This window comes from Cervus canadensis, chromosome 1, assembly GCF_019320065.1.
Source record: "Cervus canadensis isolate Bull #8, Minnesota chromosome 1, ASM1932006v1, whole genome shotgun sequence".
Taxonomy (NCBI): domain Eukaryota; kingdom Metazoa; phylum Chordata; class Mammalia; order Artiodactyla; family Cervidae; genus Cervus; species Cervus canadensis.
In genome coordinates, this window is record NC_057386.1 from 110416485 (window position 1) to 110437659 (window position 21175).

General features: G+C 44.5%; 1 protein-coding gene across 1 annotated transcript in view; it reads right to left on the minus strand.

Annotated features, from left to right (window-relative positions):
* RNF185 (ring finger protein 185) overlaps positions 1-10682 on the minus strand; it is a 28178-nt gene extending 17496 nt beyond the window's left edge. Inside the window, exon 1 of the mRNA XM_043436128.1 lies at positions 10590-10682. The gene's annotated coding sequence lies outside the window, so the exon portion shown is untranslated. The remainder of the gene's footprint in view (positions 1-10589) is intronic.
* Positions 10683-21175: the final 10493 nt, after the last annotated feature.

Sequence of the window (21175 nt, forward strand, 5' to 3'; positions counted from 1 at the left end):
TTCATCGCATTAGTTTATTTATGTGTGCCTGAAAATTTTCCATAATAAAAGGTACTTTTCAAAGAGGTCAGGCTGCAGAAGAATACGTGTATGAGTTTATTCAGGTAAGAAGAAATAAATTATATTGATGAGTATACATCCACATATTCACAAAGAAAATGTCTACACTATCAACTATCAACAGTGATTTCTGGGATTAGGAGGGCTGGGGAACTTTGCAGGTGGGGGTCAGAGGTCCTCCCTGTTTATAATACTGACATTTCTACCTGTATTCTAAAGTCAGACAATAACAATGCACTTAAAGAACTTTTCCCCTGATGTTTCAGTTCCCAAACCTGAGAGTTCTGAGCTGAAGTCCTGGCTCCACACTGACCAGCCGTGTAGCCCTGAGTAAGTGCCTTGATGGCTTAAATATCTCACCAAAAAATGAAAATGTCACACCTCCTACAGGCTGCTTAGGTGGCCGTATGAGATAACACAGTTACTTGGAGAAGCCACCAACGTAGGAGGGGGCTGCTGCTATGGGGAGATGCATGTACATCCACTGACCCTGGCTCACTGCCCTCTCCACTCACTGGCCCTATAAGGCTCCACACAGCACATTTCCTACAGAGGCCTAAGGGGACAATCGGGGTCATGGCAGGTGTCAGGGTAGGAATGGCCAGGGGACAGTGACAGGTCACCTCAGAGTTTGCAGGGAATAGCAGTCCTGCAGCAGGCAAGGCACTGGGACAGGCCGGCAGGTCCCAACTCTAGGTAGACTATCACTTTCATTCTAATTCTTAGCAGACTGATCACGTGGTCCCTACCTAAGCTCCAGAGCTTTATCCCAGTAGGCACTCAAATATTTGCTGAGTGAGTGGGTGCAGACACACATGACTGGTTTCAGTCAACTCCCAGCCGGCTGCTCACATAAGCTCTCTCTGCAACGTACCCTGGGCCCCATCCCCAGAGCCTCCTCTCCCCACCTCCTGCCTTCCCTCAGGCACAGGAGCCTCACCACACCAGGCCAGCGGGGCAGAGATGAGCTGCCTTCCCTGGGGCCGTTCACTAAGCACCCACAGAACATGATGTGGACAGAGCCTCTGGGACACTGGTCTAGAGAACAGAGGGCCCGGTCTGCTCAGGAACTGGACGGAGTGGAGAGGAAGTAGACCCCGGGTATATGCAAGCTGCCATCCTGCTGAAAGCTGGCCTGGTCCCTACAGGGCCTCGATTTGGACCTGACCACAGAGAAGCCCTGCAGTAATCAGTTATGTGCCCTTGTCCCTACCCCTACCGTTCTTCACTCCTGATCTGAACGCACTTTCCTGTTTTCAAAGCACATTCACATCTACTACCGCTTCTGACTCTCACTCCACTTTACAGAGGACATCAGACCAGAGATGTCAGAGGACCTGCCCAAGGTCAGGCCACTGCACATGTTAATTCCGTGCCCAATTCAGACTTTCCAACACATCAGCAATCTTTCCACTCTTACCTGTTGCCCCTTTAACATGCAGCTTTACAAAATTAAACATCTGGTCTTTGCTTTTCCTCAAATGCATTCCTCTAACTTTTTTGTTCTCTGCAGTGATTGGAAAGCAAACTCACCCTTCATCCATCTATGCCTGAGACCAAAGGATCTCTACTCCAGCTATAATCGAGGCCCAGTGCTACCACTTGGGGTGACGGAGTCATAAAGAAGAGCAAGACCATGCTGAGTCCCTGGAGTCTAGAATAGGAGTTAACTGTAAGAATCCTTAACAAGGAGCTCCATCAAACTTGCCTGTTTTTCCTAAACAAGGCACCCTCCCAGAGATCTGGTTCCTAGACTCCCTCAGTGATTTAAACAGGACCTGGAACTGGATGGTGGGATCTTTGATCTTCGTTGTAAGATCTTTAGTTGCAGCATGTGGAATCTAATTCCCTGACCAGGGACTGAACCCGGGTCCCCTGCTTTGGGAGCGAGGAGTCTTAGCCACAGACTATCAGGTAAGTCCCAAGAACGTGTATTTTAAGTAAGTGGGCCCACAGTCCACTCCAGATGATTCTGATGAAGAGTTCTGGAAAATCAGCTCTCAAATAAGAGAACTCTACCAGAAAGCAGTTTGGAGAGATGATAACCTCAAGGCTTGTCCTTCAGAATGCCCAATCCCCAGCTACAGTCCACAGGGACCACAGAGAGGTCAGGTCAACTCACGGGGTGGGGGGAGGCAGGGACAAGTCTGCTGAGATCTCAGACCAGCCGGCACCTGGACCATCCGTGACAAAGCTGATCATTTAAAGAACAAGTTCACACCTCGCTCTGAAAAACATCTCTAAATCTGAGATGTCCAAGGCACCACACATAATGCTGGGACTAAGGCAGGTTTGTAATACTCCATGATCCCTTGGGAACGCCAAGCCTGGCAGCTGGAGTTGACTGACCAAGCAGCCTCACTCCTACAACCTTCCCAGAGCTGGCCTGGCTTACCTCACAGGAATGAAGCAGAAGAGAGAAAGCGAGAGTTGCACATCCCCGAAGGAACCACCAGGGAATGTGAGCTCATGAAGAAATCTCTTTGCAGTACTCTTGTGCTCAGTTCTTAGGTCCTAGAGAAAACTGCAGGAATGCATAATCTTCCTTCTCTGCCCCTTTAACTCTAAGAATTCCTTGACCAGAGTGTACAGAGGCATCTGGAAACGTCGGTTCTAACTAAGAAGGTTACAGATTTGGATGATAAATAACTAGCATGATGTGAGAGGTGATCCAGCAGAGGTCTTGTTTCTGTGGGCAGATACGTGTTCACACAGAAGTCTTCTGTCGGGAACAGTGGTGAGCCCCAGCCTGTCTTCACGGCTCATCAGGCTGCTGCTGGACACACAGGCCCCGCATTCTAAGAATGTCGACATCACACTCACAGGTTAGAGTGGGAGGAAATCTGAATAAGCTGACTGAACTCAGAACACACTGAAACCAGGCTCTAAAATTTTGGCGTCTAAGTGGAGTTTTGGTCCCGCAGCTAGCTCACAGGGATTAAAGAGAGAAAACAATGAGGGCTGGCAGAGTTAATCCCAGTCCACTGTTAAGTTTCACAGAGCACACTGAAGGTGTGACTGCTTCTTCACACTCCCCATGGAGCTATGCAGTCAGCAGGTATTTATTTGATTAATTTGCTGAATGAATGAGTCAAAACTTCCCTTTCTGAATGAGCACTGTTCCTTGAAGGCATTGTAGGTGAGACAGCAGAACTGTGTATGAGGAAATCCAGAACAGGACACAATTTTTGACCTGGGCAAGATCAGATTTCCCCCAGCAGTGTTACAATCAGGAGGCCACTGTTATATCTATTGTCACTATGAGTACCATCAGCTGACACTGTGCTCAGCCCTTTACATGAACTGTCTCATTTAATCTTTACAACCTGCCTTCAAGGTAAACACTCCCTACCATATATATAGCATCCCCTGGGATGTTAGATTGAGGCACAGAGTAGTTAGGTCATTTGCCCATGGTCACAGAGCCAGTCAAAGTTTTCAACTCCCAAGCCAATGTGCCTAATTAAGTACCTCCATGATTCATTTGTGTGTCCTTTCCAGTCCAGACCCAGATTCTAAGTGCCTTACTCAGCACAGGGCTAGACACCTCAAGAGCACCTCATAAATGTGTGTGGGTTGATGGATCTGATGCTCAGGAGTACTCTGAACTGTACAAATCAAGAGAAGTCAATGTAGCCAACTAAAGCTGTAAAAAATCAGTGTCCTAAAAGCACAAGACATTATTCAGTGATGTTTTTCAGAACTGGAAATGTTACATAACTGTTTTAGAGTAATTTTTTTCTTAAGCATTGTCCAAAACTCTTCAACAAATGAAAGAAAAAAAAAAAGATTATGGACATGGGACCATAAAAAGTTCCGGTTTCCTCAGATTAGTACCGATCAGTATCAGAGATAACACTACTCACACACAGGATCAGTTATTCACTGAACTGTCTTGCTCACTCTAGTTAAACACCTCCTAGAGTCACATGCACAGTACCTGACACACAGTACATATTCAATAAATATACATCAATAAACAAAGGAAATTTGACAATTTCAGTTCAAACCAATATAACTGGATAAAACACTGTATCAAAGAAAGATCTTCAGAGTGGACAGGTCCTAGTTAAGCATGGCAAATTTCTAGTATAATACAGTGAGAGAAACAATCTAGAGCCAGAGGGCCTAGTCTGATGCTCTCAGCTGGACCTCTCAACTAGGCCAGGGTCCTCACCTGCAAATGGGGTGATTGTGTTTGTCCTTCGTCACCCAAAAACTTTTCAAAGTGAGAGTTCTGTTTTTGTTTTCACGTGGCCAGTGAATTCTTATTCAGTTCAGATTCTACAAAATCTCACTAATTCAAATTTTATCTGAAACTGAGGACCTCTGAAAAACTCTAAAGACAGAATATCAAGAAAATGAATAAAGTCGACAAGATTTAACTAGTTAACAAGAAAACTTTCTAAGAGTTTTAATAACGTCGGCATATACATCACAAAAACAATGATCCCACTTCTCCTAAGGTCCCAAGGAGGACCATCAGGAAAGCGGCGTGTAAAAGACAGATCAGGGGAGTTCCCTGTCTAGTGGTTAGGATTTGGCACTTTCACTGCTGTGGCCTGGGTTCAATCCCTGGCCAAGGAACGGAGATCCCACAAGCCATAAGGCCAAAGGAAAAAAAAAAAAAAAAACACAACTAAAAAACAGTATCAACAGAGTAAGAAAGCAACTTACAGAGTGGGAGAAAATATCTGCCAGTCATGTATCTGAGGGATCAATATACTGAATATATAGAGAACTCTTAAAACTCAACAGCAAAAAAATGAACAATCTAACCCAAAAATGGGCAGAGGACTTCAAAAGACATTTCCCCAAAGAACATATACAAATGGCCGATAACAACACAAGAAGATGCTCAACATCACTAATTATGTGGGAGATGCAAATTAAAACTGTGACACGCCATCTCATACCCATTAGGATAGCTACTATCTTAAAAAAAAAAAAAAAGAAGATCACAAGAGTTGGTGAGGAGGTGGAAAAATTTAAACCCTTGTGCACTTTTGTTGGGATGTAAAATGGTTCAGCTGCTGCGGAAAATTGTCTGGCAGTTTCTGTATTCTGCAAAATGTCTAGTATGAGCACAAATTACTTTCACAATCAGAATTACTGGTGTGGGGACTTCCCTGGCGGTCCAGAGATTAAGACTCCACCTTCCAATGTAGGGGGTGCAGGCTTGATCACTGGTTGGGGAGCTAAGATCCCACATGCCTTTGACCAAAAAATTTAAAAAAACAAAACATAAAACAGAAGCAATACTGTAACAAATTTTCAATAAAGACTTAAAAAATGGACATTAAAAATTTTTTTAATTAAAAGAACAAAGAAGAATTACTGGTGTGTGTATGTTTTCCAGACAGTCTCATGAGAGCCGAATATTTTGGAGTCAGGAGATGCATGAGGGCACTGGCAGCTCTGCCACCGGTAGCAGCGGCCCAAGGCCATCACCAGTCCCGACGTTGCCAACTACCTCTGACTCCTCAAGTCTCTGCCTGTGACCAGACAAACACAAGAGTAGCTCCTGATTGACAGCATCTCCTAGTGTTCTTATCTTGTCTGGGGTGAGGCTGCAGTACCCCTTTCACTGGACGTGGCCATCCCAGCTCTGCACAGTCAGCAGCAGTTGGGGCTGAACCAAGCTCTGTATGGTCAGCAGTTTCAAACAGCAACTTACTTTGAACTTCATGCTCAGTCACTCAGTTGTGCCTGACTCTTTGGCGACCCCATGAATTGTAGCCCATCAGGCTACTCTGTCCATGGGATTTTTCAGGCAAGAATACTGAAGTGGGTTGCCATTTTCTCCTCCAGGAGATCTTCCCAACCCAGAGATGGAACCCACATCTGCTGCATTGGCAGAATTCTTCACCGCTAAGCCATTGGGGAAGCCCCTTCAACATGTCCAAATACAACTGCATTCAGATCAGGGAGTTACTGGCATCGCCTCAGATTTTGCAGTTTAGCTCACTCTGAATTACTTCAAAGGGGTTTGAAGGGATCTGCAAACTCTGAATATTTACATGCAAAATTGTACATGATGACAAGTAACTCAATTACAAAAGGACTAAGGGTCTGAATAGACATTTCTCCAAAGAAGATACAAGGATGTCCAATATGCACGTGAAAAGTTATTTGACATAATCAAGCCTTAGGGAAATGGGAAATGCAAATAAAACTACAATGAGATGCCACATCACACCCACTAGGGTGGAAAAAAATAATAAAATAATAAAGGACAATAACAAGTATTGAACAGAGCGTGAACAAAATGGAATTCTCATATATTGGTAATGAAAATATAATGGTGAGGTGCTGTAGAAAGAAGTTAGGCAGGTCCTCAAAAAGTTAAAAAACAGAGTTGCCATATGACCTAGCAATTCCACTCCTAGGTATACACATCTAAAAGAATTCAAAATATGTTCAAACAAAACTTTGCACATGAATGTTCAGGGCAGCATGTCATAACAACTATAAGGCAGAAACAAATGTCAATCAACTGACAACTAACAAAACACAGTATATCCACGCAGTGGAATATTACTCAGCCATAAAAAGGAATGCAGTACTGACACATGCTATGACATGGATGAACTCTAAAACATTATGCTTAATCAAAGAAGTCAGAAACAAAAGGCCACATACTACATGATTCCAGATTAGTGGCTGTCGGGACGGGAAGAGGGAAGAATAGGGAGAAACTGCTAACATGTACAGGGATTCTTCTTGGGGTGATGAAAATACTCTGGAATTCAAACAGCGGTGAAGGCTACATAGTTTTGTGAACATTCACACATTAAAGTAATGAATTTCATGATATGTGAATCTTATCCCACCCCCCCCACCCCCCAAATTGAGAGACATCTACAAAATAATTGGCCCATTCTCTTCAAAAGTTTACAGTCAGGCTTCCCTGGTGCCTCAGTGGTAAAGAATCTACTTGCCAATGCAGGAGGCACTGCACTGATCCAGGAAGATCACAGATGCCAAGAAGTAATTAAACCTGTGCACCACAGCTATTGAGCCTGTGCTCTAGAGTCCATAAGCCGCAACTACTAAAACCACTTGCCCCAACTACTCCAGCCTGAATGCCTAGAGCCAGTGCTTTGCAACAAGAGAAGCCAGCACAAGAAGAAGCCCACACACCACACCTGGAGAGTAGCCCCCACTCTCTGCAACTAGAGAAAAGTCCACACATCAATAAAGACCCAGAAGAGCCAAAAATAAATGAATAAATAAATCAAGTTATCTTTTTAAAAAAAGTTTACATTCATGAAAGCCAAAAAAGACTGAGTAACTGTTTCAGATTGAAGAGACTAAGAAGACTTGATACTAAATGCAATGTGGGAAACTGGATTGGATTCTGGAACAGAAAAAGGATATTAGTGAAACAAATGGCAAAACTTGAATAAAGCCCATAGATTAGTTAGTAGACTGTATTTATGCTAAATTTATTAGATAATTTTATTATGGTTATGTAAATGTTAACATTACGGACAGCTGGGTTAAGAGTAGGCTTGAAGTTTATGTATTATTTTTGGAAGTCTAAAATCATTTCAAAATAAAAAGAAAAAAAAGTATATGGAGCAGGTCAGTGGTTGGCACATTTTTTTCTGAAAAGCACTGTATAGTAAATACTTCAGATTTAGCAGATCATATGGTTTTGGGGGCAATTACTCAACTCTGCTGCCAAAAACAGTATGTAAATTAATGGATGTGGCTGTGTTCCAATAAAGCTTTATTTATAGAAACTTATATTTGATTTTCTTATAATTTTCATATATCACAAAATATTCTTCCTCTTTGGATGTAATACACACCATTAAAAAATGTAAAAAACCATTCCCAGCTCACAGGCCACACAAAAACAGGCAGTGGGGTCAGATCTGGGCCCCAGACTGCAGACTCCCGCTCTAGGTCAGAATTTGCCAGTGTGCTTCAATTACTCAAAAAAAAAAAAGTGCTTCACATCAATTGAGTTTGGCAACACTAGATTAAACAAGGTTAGGCACGTTTCTTATCGACGTCTCAGTGCCTTTGACAAGATCCTACACACTGAGAAGCTCTAAGAAGGGATAATCATACGTAGCTTTTTCCAAACTTACTTTAATCACAGAATACTTTTTTCAGAGGCTTCTCTTCAGACTAGCGGCCTGAAGAACACACTATGGAAATGTTGCTTAAGTTACTTTTTTAAAAGGAAAACTTCAGATTGAAAAGTTTTAAAGACACCACCAAATTAAAACCACTTTACTCAGCACCTGGATAACATCTGAATAAGCACTTCACAACTTTAAAAAAAAATTCTAGGAAACACAAAAAAGGGAGGAAGAATAAACACAAGCAGGAAGTCCTGGCTCAAATCCAACCTTTTTTGGCAAAGGCATGTCAGCAGGATTGGGTCATAATAAGGAACCTCTGTTCCATAGGGCAACCTAAGCATTCTAACTGGTTTTTAAAAAGTGATCTGCTTGGAGTTTTGTAAATCACAAAATAAGGAGCTTTAACGTTTAATTAGAAAACGAGCGGGTGCCCTGCGGGCGCTCACGCACCGAGTGTGCGTAAGGGGCGCGCTGGACGCACACCCGTGCCCGCGGGGCCCGCCGTAAAAAAAAAAAAATAAAAAAAAAATAAAAAAGAAAACGAAAGATACTAAGAAGAGTATCTACTAAGAAGAGTACTAAGAGTCATGCTAGAAGCATTATCTGCAGATTACGGGTGAGGATGCACTGGCAAGTCAAGTCCATCAAAAAACCGGTTTTAAATGCTGAAGTTAGCCAAGAGATTGCAAAAATTCTCTCAGTAGACACATCATCTATAACAACACACTGCTGGAGAGAAGAAGAGGGATTTATGTCCTGGGGCTGCGGGGAGGCTGGCTTGAACAACCTCAAGGGGGTCTTTCTTTTATATTTTGTCCTACCTCCTTTCGAAGACAATGGTCTGCTTTTCTGGGCGCCTGATGACCTCAGCTAGCGATCAGAAGTTGTTTTGTGAAGTTTGCTCTGCATTCAGTTATTCTTTTGATGAATTTGTAGGAGAGAAAGTGGTCTCCCCGTCCTACTCCTCCGCCATCTTGGCTCCTCGTCAAGGGGGTCTTTCATACACAGGCTCCTCAACTGAGTCCAAAGAGTTTACTGGCTTTTCCTCATCAATCACAAAGTCTTCAGATTCATTTCCAAGTTGTTCTAAGACAATAAGCTCCAAACCGAGGGAGTGGGGACCTTTCTTAGTTATTCATTCAACAAACATTAATGGCCCTGATCAGATGGGCCATTCCAAAGTCCTTGAAAAGAACGGTACACAGAACAAGGAAGAGATTACCTAAATTTAGATCCACTGGCCTCACTTTTAGGAGATGTAGGCTGGGGGGACGTAGATATTAAGAAAAGAGGGCAGAAAAAAAAGAAGTCAGCACCAGAGAAGACTCAAAATAACTACTTAGAATTAGACACTTTAAAGTTGAAAAGGACTTTCATCTAAAAACTCCTTCGACAAGAGTACACCACCTCTGGAGGCAATCCATTCCATTGCTGGTCCCCTGTGACCAGCCTTAAGTTCTTTTATTAAAATCTTGTCTTCCTGTAGAATCCACCTATTGGTCCTAGTTTCTGCCTCTTTCAACAGCAAAGATGAAGTGGAAGCTCTCTTCACTGTAACAATGCTTTTGATGACAGTTCCCTTCCATTGCTCTCTTTCCTGGGCTAAACACCACCCCACCCACTTCCAAAGACACTGAAGGAGTTCCAGTTGCTCAAAGCAAAGAATGGATATCTAGAACCCACAGCAAGAAAGCACTTACCATTAGTGGGCTTCAAACATGGGTGTGCAAAGGACCCCCAAGGAGTATGTTCAAAATGCAGTTTCCCTGGTTCCGACCCAGATTCTAAATCAGAGCTCTTATTTGAGTCCGGAACTGTGAAGTATGCACCCCACGGCATTTCAAAGCATAGGCTGTGAGAACCGTATTTAGAGAAACACTGCCCTGTTTTACAAACGAGGAAACAGGCCTTGTACCGGGAAAGGACTTGGCGCAGAAAGCACAACTGGCTGTTGGCGGCGAAGTCTCCAGCTCTGGTCTCTTACTCCCAAGCCCAACTCTACTCAGCCCGCTTCCCGGCCTCGGCCTCTCCACGGGGGCAAACTCATTAAAAGCACCCCCCACATGAGAAGCGGCCTCGACTGGGAGTCAAAAGTGAGTTCCTGACTGGAGAGGGGAGTTTGTGGGAGCCTTCTCTCTACTAAGCCTTCAGTTTCCCCAAACTGTAATCAGTGGACAAAAGACCACAACATAATCCTGAACTCCCTTCTGGGAAGGAGGGCCTGGGCCAGAGTCGGGCTTGAAGTCTCTGCGCTCCTGGGCTCAAGTGTCGAAGTCCGTGCGCCCAGTGAGGGCGGAAACCGGTCCCCGTCCCTCAACCTGGACTGCCCCGAGTTGACCCCCTAACCCCTTATGTACCTGCCTCTCCTCAGTTAACGCCGCAAAGGCCACCCCAGCCTGTCAGCCGTCGGCCCCTCAGCCAGTCTCTTACCTGGGTCAGTCTGTCCGGCCGGACCTCGGAGCCCTCCTACGCGGACTCTGGTCAGCTGACGCAAAGCCGCCGCTTTCCGATGAACTTCCGGCCAAAACCGGAAGAGGTTGGTCCGCTGCGCTGTGCTCCGGGCCAGATCCTGGGCTCTAAGGTTCCGCCTGCCGGGAGGAAGCAAAAAAAAAACCCACAAGGACTGTCTGGAATCCTTTGAGAAAGCCAAGGTGTGACCACGGAAAGCGTCAGGCAAGCTTGGAACATTTTGGAATGTGTAAGGATGTGTAAGGATGATGGGAATCAGACTGACGAGAATATGTCAAAGGACACATGAGCTAACTTGAAGATCCAATGGCCAAATTGGCCCAATTTGAGCAAAATGCATGATGAGAGTAACAGAGTATAACTGATTGACTAAAATGGTAACCCAATGAGTCTTTACTGATATAAAGAAGTAATTAAATAAATGGGGGAGGAGAGGGAATTCTTCCTTTCAGTAGACTATGTGGTGTGTGTGTCTGTCTTGTGTGTGTGTGTGCCGTGTTGGACTCTGTGACCCCATGAACTGTAGCCCACCAGGCTCCGCTGCCCGTGGAATTTTTCAAGGCATGAATACTGGAGCGGGCTTGCTATTTCCTACTCCACGGGATCTTCCCCACCCCGGGGATGGAACCCATGTCTCTTGCCTCTCCTGCATTGGCAGGTGGATTCTTGACCACTGCGCCACCTGGGAAACCTTTTAGTAGAATGCTGACCATCAAATATGATGGAATTAGAAAACCAGTAATGGATGGTAAACCTGGAGGAACAGGATGGTTACATAGTAAAGGGTCTCCCATAAATTACTTACTGACTACAAAGGAAAAATAGGAATTTTACAGAGGTTAACCTTGCAGGACGAGTGAATCAAAATGATCAGAGTTAACATCATCAGTTGTAGGTCAGGTAAAGATAATGTGCCTCCTGAAAGAGATCAAGTTTGAATATGGATTGTGGTTTTGCTGTTAATACAAATTGTATCAGTGTTTAAATTTCTACATTTGATCATAGTATTGCTGTTATATGTTAAGAGAACTCCCCTTTTCTTAGGAAATATTCACTGAATTATTTAGGGGTAAAAGGGCACAATGTTTCCAACTTAATTTCGAATGATTCCCAAAAAATGTATAAAATTGAGAGAATAAGCAAATGAGGCAAAATAGTAAACAAGTGATGAATCTAGGTGAAGGATATGTGGAAGTTCCTTACATAATTTTTGCAACTTTTCTTTTAGTTTTAAATATCAACTGAAGAAAGTCTCTTGACACCTGGTTCTATGAAGATTGAGTCATCAGCCACTGTAGTCTCTGACCTCCAACACACAAAGAAAGGAGTTTGGGGGTGGAGATCAGAAATGAGGCACTCTGTACACTGGGAAAACTGGCAGAACAGGCCTTCAGATGGTTAGGTATTTTCAGGAGAAAATTTTAGGAGCCCAACTTCTTGCATCTTATCATACCTAGAAAAATTTTTGTCATTAACTGAGATATGTGTTTCTCTTGACTTTCAGCAAACTTCTATCAAGATGTGTACTTGATTGCATGTAAGTTGTGCCTGAATCTTTGTGACCCTATGGACTGTAGCCCACCAGGTTTCTCTGCCTGTGAAATTTCCCAGGCAAGAATACTGGAGTGAGTTGCCATTTCCTTCTCCAGGGAATCTTGCTGACCCAGGGATTGAACCTGCATCTCTCACATCAGCTGGCAGATTCTTTACCACTGAACCACCAGGGAAGTCCTGAGTTCACACACAATTATTTTAGATTTATAAAATTTTACAATTTATATATGTGATTTCAGATATAAAAGTCACATATATACTGACCTCCACTACCATTTGGGAGCAGTTCCTCAGAGCAGTTCCTCTAAGAGGCTATCTCCCCCTTGGCTATAGTCCTCAGTAAGCCCCCACCCCAAAATTGAAGCTGACTGCTGTCATACTGTGTGTTTTTATTTCACTTGACAGAAATTATATAAAAATGAAAATTTACCCTCAAAGTGAAGGGAGGGCCCAGGTCCTAGCCAGTTTACTTATTTACGTATGAAACATTTGTGTGCTTGGCATGGTGATGCAGTAGAAAAGAAGACAAGATCTTTGCTTTCATGCCTAGCAGACAAAGTATTAAACATACAATAACAAAAGTAATGGGCTACTTAGCTTGGAAATATTAATAGCAAACGTTTACCGAGCTTGCCTCAGCACATTGCACGCAATGGTTCATTTGATCCTCACAGCGGTCTTATGAATGGTTTTGGTCATTACCTCTGCTTTACAAACAGTAAAGAAAAGCTTTTAAAAGCTTATGCAATTTTATCATTTAATTAACAGTTTTCAGATGACATACTGAAAGATGATAGAGCTGCAATTTGCACTCAGACATTGCTCTCTCGAGTTCTTAACACCCATCCTCATTGTTCCATTAATTCAACAAACATTTATTAAGTGCCTACCATTATCCCAGGGACTGTCTTAGGGGTTGAGTCTGACTAGGAGGTGAAGGCAGTAGATGAAATAAACTCATAGATGAGATTCCTCATCCGCCATCCTTCTCTTCAAGTTCCTGCGGACACAGGAGATGTTTCTGATGTCACATGAACCTGGATTTGAGTTCAGGCTCTGAGAAACAGAAAAGTAGTCCCTGATATCCAGGAGCTAGGCTGACACTCACAGGGAGCCCTTGGTGTTCTGTTCAGCATAAAAGCAAAGCACAGAACATCAACATCAGACAAGGCCACTCCATGACTGTGATGGATCAAGACATTAACAAGGCCTTTCCATAATCATGTCTGAATCAGACAAAACAAAGAACATTGTCCAAAGCGCAAAAATGACCAAGTATTTCCCTACTATGGCTTATACAGAGATTGCTATTTCTTCATCAATTACAGCTTTAGTCTCTGTCTAGTGCCTTGTTCTAGATAAGATTTATCAAGATAGCAAGTCATACACAGCATCCGATCCAAAAAACCTTGCTTCCTTATTTAACTATAGTTGATTTACCATATTGTGTTAGTTTCAAATGTACAGTTTCAGATTGTTTTCCATTATAGGTTATTACAAGGTATTGAATATAGTTCCATGTGCTAAACAGTAAATCCTTGTTGTTTATTTTAATTTTTAAAATTTATTTATTTTTTAGCCACACCAAACAGCTTGTGGGATTTTAGCTCCCCTACTAGGAGTCAAACCTGGTCCCTTGGCAGTGAGAGCACAGAGTCTGAACCACTGGATCAGATTCCCTATCTGTGTTATATATAGTTGTGTCTATCTATTAGTCCCATACTCCTCATTTATCCCTCTTCCTCCCCTTTCCCCTTTGATAAGGATAAGTTTGTTTTCTTCATTTGCAAGTATGTTTCCACTTTGTTATTAAGTTAATCTGTATCACTTGGACGCCACATATAAGCGATATCATATACTATTTGTCTTTCTCTCCCTGACTCACTTCATTTAATATCACAGCCTCTAGATCCATGTTGCTGCAAATGGCAATATTTCATCCTTTTTAAAGTCTGAGAGCTCCTGGGACTGCAAGGAGATCAAACCAGTTGATCCTAAAGGAAATCAGTCCTCAATATTCCTTGGAAGGATTGATGCTAAGGCTGAAACTCCAATACTTTGGCCACCTGATGCAAAGAACTGACTCACTGGAAAAGACCCTGATCTTGGGAAAGACTGAAGACAGGAGGAGAAGGGGATGACAGGGGATGAGATGGTTGGATGGTATCACCAGCTTGACGGACATGAGTTTGAGCAAGCTCCAGGAGTTGGTGATGGACAGTGAGGCCTGGCGTGCTGCAGTCCATGGGGTCGCAAAGAGTTAGACACGACTGCGCAGCTGAACTGAACTGAGCTGAAAGTCTGAATAATATTCCATTTTGTATATCTATGTATGTGTATATATATGTCTTTATCCATTCATCTGTTGATGGACATTTACACTGCTTCCATGTCTTGGCTATTGTAAATAGTGCTGCACTGGGGTGCATGTATCATTTTAAATTAGACTTTATATCTTTTTCAAATACATGTCCAGGAGTGGGATTGATGGATTATGCGGTAATTCCACTTTTAGTTTTTTGAGGAATCTCCAAATGGCCTTAAACAGTGGCTGCACCAACTTACATTCCCACCAACAGTGTAAGAGGGTTCCCTTTTCTTCACACCCGCCCCAACATGTATTATTTGCACTCGTTTTTATGATGGCCATTCTGAGTGATGTGATGTAATAATTTATTGTAGTTTTGAATGACATTTCTCTAATAATTAGTGATGTGAAGCAGCGTTCCATGTGCCCATGGGCCATCTGTATGTCTTCTTTGGAGAAATGTCTGTTCAGGTCTTCTATCCATTCCTTGATTGGAAGCCCTGCTTCCTAAAGCCTATCCTCAAGTTATCTCTCACAAGCCCAAAGCCTAAATGACCTTCCTAAGGCTGTGTTACTGAGATGCCCTATTGTTTCTCATAGTTCACATCCCCTGCTTTGCTGTAACAAATAATAAACCCAACTTGTTCAGCCACAGGCTTGTTTCTGCTGATCTCTGATTGGAGAGTGTTCAAAGGTCCCATGAACTGTAGCTGTGTGACTTCAGACAGAAGTGTCACCTACGGAAGCCTCCATTTCCTCACCTTTTGCAATGGGAAGATTTAGTCCTCCCTCAGAACGTTGTTGTAAGGATACGGAACAGGCTTAGTGCTGAGTGAGCGCTCCGTGTACTTTTAAAAAATTCCTGTTTGAGATGCAAATTATTACATATACAATGGATAAACAAAGACGTCCTATTGCTTTGCACAGGGAACTGTATTCAATATCCTCTTCTAATAAAATGGAAAAGAATATGAAAAATAATGCATGTGTGTAAGTGAACCACTTTTCTGTACAGCAGAAATTAATACAACACTGGAAATCAACTACACAAGAATAAAAATAAAGTAAATTCTTGCTTAAGCCGCTACCTCCTTTGAAAAGTCACAGAGCACCATCATTACGAAAAGACACTGAAGCCAACAGCTCCATTTAAGACAGACTTACTGATTGTATTCCCATTTGTCCTTTCCTTGGGTTCTTGAGTCAGACTGAAGGTGAGAGTTCAACTTTTCCTTTGTCAGAAATGAGGTCATTCTCACGGTCTCTTCTGGAAACATTCCCAAAACTTTAACATTGGGGAAATAGCACTGTTTATTTCTTCATGTTCTCGCTATTAGAAACGTTCCCAAGACATAACAGGATTGGAACTACCAAACTTGGAAGCACTTCAGCTTCAAGAATATATCAAGTAATAGCTTTCTGCCTAGCACATGAAGGTACATACAGCCCCCAGAAGCCCCAGTGGTGATGTTTGCATTTATGTTGCTAGGACCTCGCATGGATTTAATAGTATTTGATGCCTACCACAAGCTGTGCTATGTGAAAAATATTCATTTTAGTGGGGAAGAATACAATAAATAGAAATGTTCTGATTTCTTCCTCTGCTTGCTCTGAGCATCCCCAGAGTTTTTTTTTTAATGTTTACTTATTTGGTTGTGTCGGGTCTTAGTCATGCAGATCTTTCTTTATATGCAAGGGCTCAGTAGTTGTCGAGCCTGGGGGCAGGGGGGTGGGGGGGGGTGAGGGGGGTGTTCGGTTGCCCAGGGGACTCTTAGTTCCCTCACCAGGGTTCCAACCTTCATCCTCTTCGTTGCAAAGCATATTTCTAACCACTGGACCACCAGGCAGGTCCCCAGAGTTCTTGTTTTAACAGCCCTAACCTTCCTCCTCACCCCACACCTCCTCTCCTCCTGCTCCTCTAAGACAAATACTAACACTCATGCTAATAATGGGTGCCAATGTTTATTGAGTGTTTATTAATGAGTCACACACCATGCTAAGGGCTTTATGAAGGTTAATCCTTCATAAAGGATTAACTTTATGAAAAAAAATCCTTCATAAACCCCCATTTTTTTGGCTGCACAGCTCGGCCTGTGTGATCTTAGTTTCCAAACCAGGGATCGAACCCACACCCCCCACAGTGAAAACACTGAGTCCTAATCACTGGACCCTCAGGCAATTCCCATCTCAGGGAGTCCTCCCGACAGTTCATGGAGGAAAGAATTATCAGCCATACATTATACAGGCTTCAACAGTACATGAATCATGAACTTTCAGGTGTTCAAGCTGGATTTAGAAAAAGCAGAGGAACTGGAGATCAAATCGCCACCATCCACTGGATCATCAAAAAAGCAAGAGTTCCAGAAGAACATCTACTTCTGCTTTATTGACTATGCCAGAGCCTTTGACTGTGTGAATCACAACAAACTGTGGAAAATTCTTAAAGACATGGGAATATCAGACCACCTGACCTGCTTCCTGAAATATCTGTGTGCAGGTCAAGAAGCAACAGTTCAAACTGAGCATGGAACAACAGACTGGTTCCAAATAGGAAAAGGAGAACGTCAAGGCTGTATATTGTCACCCTGCTTATTTAGCTTATTTGTAGAGTACATCATGACAAATGCTGGACTGGATGAAGCATAAGCTGGAATCAAGATTGCCGGGAGAAATGTCAATAACCTCAGATACGTAGATGACACCAACCTTATGGCAGAAACAAAGAAGAACTAAAGAGCCTCTTGATGAACGTGAAAGAGGAGAGTGAAAAAGTTGGCTTAAAGCTCAACATTCAGAAAACTAAGATCATGGCATCTGGTCCTATCACTTCGTGGCAAATATATGGGGAAACAAAGGAAACAGTGAGAGACTTTATTTTCTTGGGCTCCAAAATCACTGCAGATGGTGACTATAGCCATGAAATTAAAAGACGTTTGCTCCTTGGAAGAAAAGCTATGACCAACCTAGACAGCATATTAAAAAGCAGAGACATTACTTTCCCAACAAAGGTCCATCTAGTCAAATCTGTGGTTTTTCCAGTAGTCATGTATGGATGTGAGAGCTGGATTCTAAAGAAAGCTGAGCGCCGAAGAATTGGTGCTTTTGAACTGTGGTGTTGGAGAAGACTCTTGAGAGTCCCTTGGACTGCAAGGAGATCCAACCAGCCCATCCTAAAGGAGATCAGCCCTGGGTGTTCATTGGAAGGACTGATGCTGAAGCTGAAACTCCAATACTTTGGCCATCTGATGCGAAGAACCGACTCATTGGTAAAGACCCTGATACTGGGAAAGATTGAAGGTGGGAGGAGAAAGGGATGACAGAGGATGAGATGGTTGGATGGCATCACCGACGTGATGGACATGAGTTTGGGTGAACTCCGGGAGTCGGTGATGGACAGGGAGGCCTAGAGTGCTGCTGTGCATGGGGTTGCAGAGTCGGACACGACTGCGTGACTGAACTGAACTGAACTGAACTGCTATATCGCCACCAGGGGGCAGCCGAGGTTTGCACAGCTCCCAGTGGTTGGGGTGACTGGAAACGCCCAGGTCCTGGGAGCAGCAAACCCCTAAAGGGATCAAGATCTCAGACTATTTTCCCCATCCTGCTCCCCCATCTGTCCACCTTCAGTCTCCTTCACCCCCAGGAAATTGCCTCACCCTTTGTCTACCCAGGATCAGGCCAGAAACCGGTGAATATTTTTTTTCCCCAAGACTAGAGATAATTTGCATACATAATAAGGCCAAAGTCTTAAGTGTTAGGCTCCATGGGTTTTTACATCTAAACACACTTGTATAATCACCACAGAGATCAAGACACAGAGCCATGCTGTACATTTCAGTAGCCTAGATCTAGTGTCATGTTGCTACTGAGTGCTTGAAATGTGAAATCTGAATTCAGAGGCACCATGCTTTTGAACTGTGGTGTTGGAGAAGACTCTTGAGAGCCCCTTGGACTGCAAGGAGATCCAACCAGTTGATCCTAAAGAAAATCAGTCCTGAATATTCATTGGAAGGACTGATGCTGAAGGTGAAACGCCAATACTCTGGTCACATGATGCAAAGAGCTGACTCATTGGAAAAGACCCTGATCTCAGGAAAGACTGAAGGAGGGAGAAGAAGGGGACGACAGAGGATGAGATGGTTGGATGGCATCACTGACTCACTGGACATGAGTTTGAGTAAGCTCCAGGAGTTGGTGATGGACAGGGAAGCCTGGTGTGCTGCAGTCCATGGGGTCACAAAGAGTCGAACACAACTGAGCAACTGATCTGAACTGAACTGATGAGTATGAAGCGGGCTTCCCAGGTGGCTCAGTGGGTAAAGAATCCAGCTGCCAATGCAGGAGATGCAGGTTCAACCCCTTGGTCGGGAAGATCCCCTGGAGGAGGGCATGGCAACCCACTCCAGTATTCTTACCAGGAGATTCCCATGGACAGAGGAGACTGGTGGGGCTACTGTCCACAGGGTCACAAAGAGTCGGACATGACTGAAGAGACTTCACGCATGCACACGAATGTAAAATACACAAAGATTTCAAAGACTTAGTATGAAAAGAGAATGCAAAATAGTTCATTAATAATTTAAGTTTTGATTACACACTGAAATAATATTTTGCACGTGGTTTACATAAAATGTATCATTAAAATTAATCTCACCTGTTTCTCATTTTTTTAAACTGTGGCTAGGAAATTTTAAGTTACATTCACGGCTTGCACTAGACTTATTGTTCAGCACTGGTGTAGACAGAACTGATTTGTTTACCTGTACAACAGGGACTCAGAAAAGTGGCTTTACATTGCCCAACTGTGGCAGAGTAGGATGGGAAACAGGGTCCATTTGAACCCTGAATCTATGACATCCACAGCGCCTCCCTCCTCCAGTCCCCTGTCCTAAATGAGGGTGCTGCTGCTGAGTCCTGGGTGCTGGGTGTGGAGGGTGCTGCTGAACCGTGTCCTGGGTGCCCCTGATGCAGCAACTGCCACCCCCTCGGTGAGCCCATCCTGGGTTAGGGTAGTCAGGGAGGAGGAATTCCCGGAGGAGGTGATTAAACCAACACTTGAAAGATGAGCAGGAACAAGCCCAGGAGAAGCAGAGGGAAGTATTTTAGGTAAAGGGAACAGCATGTACGAAGGCCCTAAGAGGGCCTGGTTATTATAAAAATGAAAGTAGTTCTGTGTGGCTGGAACAGAGAAGCCGGGAGCTGCTGAGTTCAGCCAGGCCCAGATCCTGTAGGTCATGACAGGCTTCAGCCTGAAGGTCAGAGATGGTCAGGGGACAAACCTAGCCAGGCTTGTGTGTGATCTGATAAGATCACTAAGTGTGGTCACTAAGATCCGCTGCAGGATCTTAGTTCCCTGACCAGGGATTGAACCCAGGGCCCTAGAAGTGAACATGCCGTATCCCAACCACTGGACCACCAAGGAACTCCCTCCCATGGAGGCAGCTTCCTAGAAGACACAGCCCAGGCCCCGGCTGCTCCAGGTTGCACAACCCCTGACCCCCAAGGATGCCTCCCACCTCCATCCCCTAAGTCAAGCATCCTTGACCCCCTTCCCCTCCTCTCTCTGTGCAGGTCTTTGACCATGCCTGACACAAAGTAGACTCTCAGTAACTATTTTAGTTTTTGAATGAACGCAGAACGCTCTGGAGCTACGCACCACCTGCACCGCTGTCCTGGCAGAGAGAACTGCAGAGAGCCCTCGGGGTGGGGCCAGGAGGCCAGCTCCAGGGGGCAGAGGGAGGAAGGCCCTGAGGCAGGGAGGTTCTCTAGGAACTGAGAGTCTCCCAGGGTCAGAGGAGGCCCTCCCCACAGCTTAGGGGGGCGTCTGACCTGGCTTCTCCCTTAATCCACTGTGTGACTCCTGGCAAGTCACCTCCATCCATTTGGACAATGGGATGAGAAAGCCTGCCCTGCCTGTCTCCCCAGGGAGGGGCAGGGGTTGTGAGCATCAGATGAGGTCATGGCTGGGAAAATAGGAACAGGAAAGAGCTGGGTTAGGCTGGGTCGTGGGCCTGGGTTCAGGGTGTGGAGCGGGGAGAGGGACAAGGAAAGCAGGAAGAGAAAAGAATTAGGAGAGACAGACACACACACACACATGCATGCGCAAAAGAAGGAAAGAACAGAAAAATCTGAGAGATGGGGAAAGAAGGAATGAAGGAGAGAGACAACAAAAAAGGAAATGTAGAGGCAGAGTGAAAGAAATGGAGAGAGGAAGGAAGATGGGAAGTCAGGGGCAGAAAGATGGAGGTGGAGGAATGGAGGAGACAGAAAGAAGTTATAAGAATCAGAGTCAGGGCAGGAAAGAGACAGAGAGCGATGGGAGAGGGGCAAGGAGACAGGATGATGGGGGTGGGGGCGTCAGACGGGAAGGGAGGGAGGGGGTACTCCTTCTCCCATGGACCCCAGGCCGGGAACCACACCGTCACCGACTCTGCACCCTGCCACTCCCCGGACGGGTGGGGCTCCTCTTGTCTGTGGGCCCCGCTGGTCTGGTCCTGTCCTGCTGGTTTGGCTCCCAGCACCCTCCCCTCCGAGGCTGCTGAGGGGCGCCCCCGGGGGAAAGCACGGCCCCAGAGCCTGTACAGCTGATGTGGCTGCTGGTTAATCTGAAGGGAAAATCCAGTGACACCCTCCCTCAAGGCCCCAGGCAGGCCGCAGCCCACCTCCCTCTGGGGCAGGCAGGAAG